Here is a 7168-nt window from a genome sequence, read left to right as displayed (position 1 = left end):
CTGAGCTACAGTGAAAGTCTTGCCTGATGTACCATCCACACAGATCGATATATTACAACACTACATTGAGCTGATATATGACAAAACACTCACTGTAACTAAGCATTGTGGCTGCAGTTACGTACCCCGTAACTGAGGCACTTACCAGCAAAGATAGAGAGGTCTGTTGAAGTCTGATGGTACTATTTTTAGAAGTCTTTATTCATAAAGGGGCACAAAAATAGGATTAATACAAACAATCAGATAATATATGTCGTCAATACTCAATCTAAAGCGCGGGTATATTCATAATCATCAATAAGAAATAACTCTATCGTTTGTCTCGGGGTTACTGTATTGTCCGATGAAGAAGTAAAAGTCAATTGTCATTAAAGATTCAGCTCTTTTTCGGGTTGGGGAGAGAGACAGTCTTAAACTTGCCCGGGTCTTTTGATGAGGCCAATCCGTTGCGTCGGGGGAGTTGGTTCCCCGTTGTTAGTTCAAAGTCGTTTTCTGTGGTATCAGCCACCGGTTCCCAGACAAGGGACAAGCTTATGGCTTCCTTCAAATGGCCTCCCGCTATTACGGGATCGCTAGCGTTTCTTCTGGTGCGTCTGAGGGGCCGTCTCTACAGCCCCTCTTTTATCTTGACTCACAGGGTAGTAGATGTCAATCAGGATGGGGGTGATGCAATCTCTCTCTCAACCAGCCCACTTTGCCTGAGGACTTGCACGTAGCAGTCCCCAATCCACAAATACGTCTCCAAGAGACAATGGCCAATGTCGCGTCATTTTGCATCGTCGGGGAACGAGGCATTCGGCACGTCTCTCTCCCATTTCCTGGGTCCACTGACCCAACCCACTAGTGCCCTTGCGATTCTCACAAAGGAGGGGGCTGCGGGCATAACACTGCAGAGAAACTGCAGTGCAGATAGACATATGGTGCAGGGTCACGTCGAGTTACATTGTGAGGCCGAGACCATTTTATCATTCATTTGGCTTATAACTGCAGACAGGAAGCCATCCTTTAGCCTGGTGTTACGCACTTTAAGGCTTTTGTATCTCTTCCCCGATGGGGGAGCGGGTTTGCAGCAAGAATGTCCAGGTTGTGAGGATCTTTGAGTACATGGCCTGCTTTTCCGAGGGAGGGGAAGTGTAGGAAGAGTCCATGGAGGGGAGGCTTGTTTCTCTGATGTTCTCTGCTCTCCAAAGTTCTCTGCAGTTCCTTGCAGTCATGGGCAGAGCAGTAGCCATACAAAGGCATGAAGTATCGACATGGAGCTCAGAGACCTCGGCCTTCACCCTGCCTTGTGTAGCTGGATCCTGGACTTCCTGTCAGATCGCCGGCAGGTGGTAACAGTGGGCTCCATCTCCTCTGTCTCTCTGACCCTCAGCACACATAACTCACAGGGTTGTTTTTTTGGCCCTCTCCAATACTCTCTGTGCACCCATGACTTGTGCTGCCACCCACAGCTCAAAATCTGCTAATTACATTTGCTGACAGCACTACATTGATTGACCTAATCTCAAATAATAACTTTCAATCGATCAAATGCCACCTGACAAGGCTCGGTCCTAACAAACTTTTCACCCTTCTTCAGGAGATTAGTCAGAGGAAGAGCGATAGCAGCAAAGTGCTTACAGAACTTAAGATAACATCCATCCATTCCCAGAAACCTTCTAACAGCCTTCTTCGCAGTCAGAATAGGAACTTGAGAAATTGCTTGGATTTTTGCCCGAACAGGAGCCAACTTGCATTGACCTACAACATAGCCAGGACAGGTCACAGTGGCATTGTCAAATTCACTCTTAGCTAAGTTAACTGTCAGGTTGTCCTAGGAAAGCCTGTTAAAAAGCTTTTCTACTGCAGAGATATGCTCTTCCCAAGTGTCACTCCCTGTGACTAAGTCATCAATATAGGCATCTGTGTGTTCTAACCCTCGAATTACAAAATCCATCATTCTCTGGGATGTTCCTGGAGCATTTTTCCTTCCAAAAGGCAAAACATTGTATTCATACAACCCAAATGGTGTCACAAATGCAGAAATTTCTCTACCTCTGTCCATCAATGGAACACACCAATACCCTATCAACAGATCAATCTTTGTAAGAAATTAGCTATTCCAACCTTATTGATGCAATCATCCACCCTAGGGATAGGATAGGCATCTGTTTTTGTTACTGCATTTACCTTCCTATAATCAGTGCAAAATCTAACACTACCATCAGGTTTGGGCACATTAACGGGGGGTGACTCCAATCTGATGCTGAAGGACTAATAATACCATTTTCCAGCATTTTCAATTTCTTGCTCAGCCAATTTACACTTGTCTACATTCATGCGATATGAGTGTTTAATCGGTTTGGCTTGACCAATATCTACATCATGTACTGCGACCCTGGTTTGCCTGGGAATATCAGGGAATAAATCTTTAAACTTCAGAATTAATTCCTTCAGCTGTTGTTGTTGCTTTGGCTGCAGGTGAGCCAAACTGTTATCAGTATTTTCTAGAACAACCGAGTTCATTAGCCTAACTGGGACAATGTTTGGCTTGTGAAAAGTCTCAGACGAGTCAATTGTACCATTCTCAGGGTTGCCAGATTCATATGTTTTGACAACAACACTCACAGATGGTGCCTGCTTGTCAAAATAAGGCTTTATCATATTTATCTGTACCACCTGTGTTAGTGTACGTCGGTCGGGTGTTTTGATAACATAATTCACATCATTAATTTGAGAGACTATTTCATATGGTCCATTGAGATTCGCCTGAAGTGGATTTGTCAACATTCTTCAACATAAGGTAAGCACCTTATCCCCTACCTGCTATTTTCTTTAGAAACCCTATCAAACCAACACTTCATTTTGTTTTGAGAAATCTTTAAGTTTTGTCACACTAGACTACAGGCGTGGAGTAGTTTATCATTGATCTTTAAAACATAGTCTGACAAGTTAACATGTACATCCCCATCAATCCACTGTTCCTTTAACAAGGTCAAAGGTCCCCTCTCTCTATGACCAAATACAAATTCAAATGGAGTAAAGCCCAGTTAATCCTGTACCAACTCTCTTATTGGGAACAAAAGCAAATATATTCCTTCATCCTAGACTTTTCCATTTTCAACACAGTATGTCTTTTTTTTGGCATGTGCGTGCGTGCGTCCGATGATGTCTTTTTCAAGCCTTTACAAGGCATGGAGCGAGAGAGAGAGAGAGAGAGAGAGAGATTGTGTGGTACACAGTTTGTGTTAATCATTGTTTTGAGGGTAGAATGAAATCTTTCTAGAGCCCCTCGTGATTCTGGATGGTATGCAGACGATGTAATTTGTTTAGCTCCCAGTTCATAAATTACCTGCTGGAGTAATCCAAATGTAAAATTGCTTCCTTGATCAGACTGGATTTCTTTAGGAAAACCAAATAAAATAACTCGGTAAAGCCTTTGCCACAGTTTTAGCTTTAATATTTCCGAGAGGTATTGCCTCTGGGAATCTGGATGCAGTACACATAATAGTTAGCAAATACTGATGGCCAGCTTTAGTCTTTGGCAATGGGCCAGCACAATCCACTATAACTTTTGGAAAGGTTTCACCAAATGCAGGTATAGGCCGCAGTGGGGCCTCCTATCTAACTGACACCGACTTGACAAGTGTGACAGGTTCTGCAAAAGGTCACAACATCTTTCCCCAAATTAGGCATGTAGAAGTATTTCATAATCCTGTTTACAGTTTTATTCACTCCAAAATGTCGTCCTAAGGGCATACTGTGGTCAAAGTTAACATTTCAGTCCTATAAACCTTAGGAATTACAACTTGGCGAACAATTGCTCATTCATCACTCGCAGGTATAGCCAGTGGCCTCCACTTCCTTATTGACACTCCATCCCTGAGATAATACCCTACTGGCACTTTCTTAATCTCATCATCTGAGAGAGTTGTTTCTTTTAAAGCTTCAATCTCAGGGTCTCGGTTCTGTTCTGCTATAAACTCCTTCCTAGACAGGGATAGATCTTTCTCATCAGACTTACTACCTGAATCCTGTTGAAACAATGAAGGCAGAAAAGTCCCTGACAAGTCATCATAACCTGAATCCCGATTTTGGCTATCATGGGTATCAGAGTCATGCTGCACAGAACCGTCTGCATCGGCAGACTTTTTAGCCATACTTCAAGTTACTGCGGAGGAAGGATAAATGTTAAAATCCATCGGTGGGTCGTCAGTGGTTGGCTTAGTTGTCAACAGCACTGCAGGAACAACGTTACCATCTGCCAGGTCATTCCCTAATAGCAAGGTAACATCTTCCACCAGTAAACTGGAGAATAATCCAATTTTAACAGGTCCCGAAACCAACCCTGACTGTAAAGTTACCTTGTACAATGGCACGAAAACCATACCACCCCCAATGCCTTTAATAAGATTTACCTCACCATTTTCAGTCTCATCACCAAATTTCTAAACTTTTGTCTGTATGATTCTGGGACGAACTCATAAGCTTTGAGCACAGCCTGTTTCACTATGTCATAATCAGCTGCTTCATCAACTGTCAAAGCAGAATAGGCTTGCTGAGCCTTCCCCTTAATTACACTTTTGAAGAGAATAGGCCTATTTTTTTATTTGTTAAGAGGAGTTGTGGTTTCTTGATTATATTTATAACAGCATAACATTCTACTTCAAGTCCAGTCAAGTCACTGTTATTGTCATTTCGAACATAACTGCTGGCACAGTACATAGTAAAAATGAAACAACATTTTTGAGGACCATGGTGTTACATGACACAGTAAAAAGAAACTTATCTGATTTTCACAATATATACTTTTTTTTGCTGTTTACATGTCTTTTGTGTTATCGCCTCTGATTTGTATTTTTTTATTGGAAAATCAATAAAAAGATTGAAAAAGAATGAAATGAGAATAGGCCACTTTAAACTCTGAGCAACCTTCTCAAAACGCTGAAAATATTTAACAACCTCTGCCTCGTCAAACGCAGGTACCAATTTAACTTCCCGACTGGCCTCAAACATCACCAGAGTACCTTTCCTGCAATTTTTCTATCCTTTCCAGCTCGAGCAGCCTCTTTCTTTCTGCTTCCTTGCTGTTTTTCTGCCTCTCTACCCTCAAATTGCCTCTGTCTTACTGTAGCTTCCATCTTTAATTTTTCTAACTTCTACAGGAGCTCAAGCTCATGAGGTTTACTTTCAGGAAACACCTCCAACTCCTCCACTTTAAGCACACCCTCAGATACATAATGTTCCGCTATTATCCTCTGCATCTGTGCCCTCCTCATTGTCAATTTCACCTTACAAGTTTTAACGTTTTAGCAATACTCAACAACTCAATCCGTCTGGCATCCTCTAATGCCTCAGAGGTTGGCGCTTCCACAAACCTATCAGCATCCGCTGCTGATTTTCCACACACAAATAAATCAAACGGGATTTCCCCAATGAAATTGATCATAAATCAATCAAAACGCCCCAAATTTGTTCATATTTCAGATGCAGGCCCCAATTTCATTACGAACCATAACACTTTAGAAACAAACCAGCAGCAAATAGAGTTCACACTGGAGTCTGGCTTTGATGTGAAAACCCCCCTCTTTATTAGTACCTACTTACTATGTAGAAACTTGTGCAAGATAAACAAAAGTTAACAGAGTAATGTGTATATATGTGTATAAATGTAACTCTAAAACTATTGAGTTTAGGGGAAACAATGGTCTTGAGATGGTAAAATATGAAAGTTCAGTTCATTCATGGAATAGGTGATGAGAGAGAGATATTTGTAATCCAGGCTAAATGTTGAGAGAAGGCAATTATGTTGAATTCCACAGGTTCCATGGTGGTAAAATGAGAGAACAGTCAGTGTAGATTTTATCCATCGTAATTCCAAATCCACATACAAATTATCACCGAAAGGGACTTGTCACAAGGAGTATTGTCTTCAAGTGAATTACCTCACCACAGCCATGCAAGGGTTAACACATCAGTTGTCTTCACAGGATATCCCAAATCAGATTGACTCCCATGGATCAAACGAGGTGACAAACACACATTCGATGTACAGTGAATCGATAATTAACCCACCCTTGTGGGCATAGGGAAGCTCCAAACAGTGACCCTTGGGCACCAGTTCCCTGGTTTCAATCCTTCCATTTTTCCTCCTTCATCTCCGTCTGACTCTGAGTGTCTGTGTCCTCGATTAAAACTAAACAAGCTGTGAGCGATGTAAACAAGCTGCAAGTCCAACTGATTTGACTTCTTTATCTCTCTCTCTTAAAATGACAGTCCACGGCAAACGAAACCTCGGGATTCATAACAACGGCAACTCCCCATTGTGAACTGACTGATGTGCCAGTAGTTGGGATGACCGAGTGAATCGCTTCCCACATTCTGAGCAGGTGAACGGCTTCTCCTCAGTGTGAACTCGCTGATGACATTGTTGGTTGGATGACTGAGTGAATCCCTTCCCACAGACTGAGCAGGTGAATGGCTTCTTCCCGGTGTGAACTCGCTGATGTCTCTGTAGGGTGGAAGATTGAGTGAATCGCTTCCCACATTCTGAGCAAGTGAACGGCTTCTCCCCAGTGTGAACTCGCAAGTGACTCTGTAGGTTGGATGACTGAGTGAATCCCTTCCCACAGTCTTGGCAGAGGAACGGCTTCTCCCCAGTGTGAACTCGCTGATGTCTATGTAGGTGGGATGACTGAGTGTATCCCTTCCCACAGTCTTGGCAGAGGAACAGCTTCTCCCCAGTGTGAACACGCTGATGTACCAATAGAGTGGATGACTCAGTGAATCCCTTCCCACAGTCTGAGCAGGTGAACGGCTTCTCCCCAGTGTGAACTTGCTGGTGTCTCTGCAGATGGTGTGACCGAATGAATCCCTTCCCACACTCTGAGCAGGTGAATGGCCTCTCTCCAGTGTGAATTCGCTGATGAATCTGTAGTATGGATGACTGAGTGAATCTCTTCCCGCAGACTGAGCAGGTGAACGGCTTCTCCCCAGTGTGAACTCGCTGGTGTCTCCATAGTGTGGAAGAGTGAGTGAATCCCTTCCCACAGTCTGAGCAGGTGAATGGCTTCTCCCCAGTGTGAACTGACTTGTGTACCAGTAGGACGGATGACCGAGTGAATCCCTTCCCACAGTCTGAGCAGGTAAACTGCCTCTCCCCAGTGTGAACTCCCTGATGTACTTTTAA

This window comes from Hemitrygon akajei, unplaced genomic scaffold (genome assembly GCF_048418815.1).
Source record: "Hemitrygon akajei unplaced genomic scaffold, sHemAka1.3 Scf000121, whole genome shotgun sequence".
Classification (NCBI taxonomy): Eukaryota; Metazoa; Chordata; class Chondrichthyes; order Myliobatiformes; family Dasyatidae; genus Hemitrygon; species Hemitrygon akajei.
Note: the sequence above shows the minus strand (reverse complement) of the source record.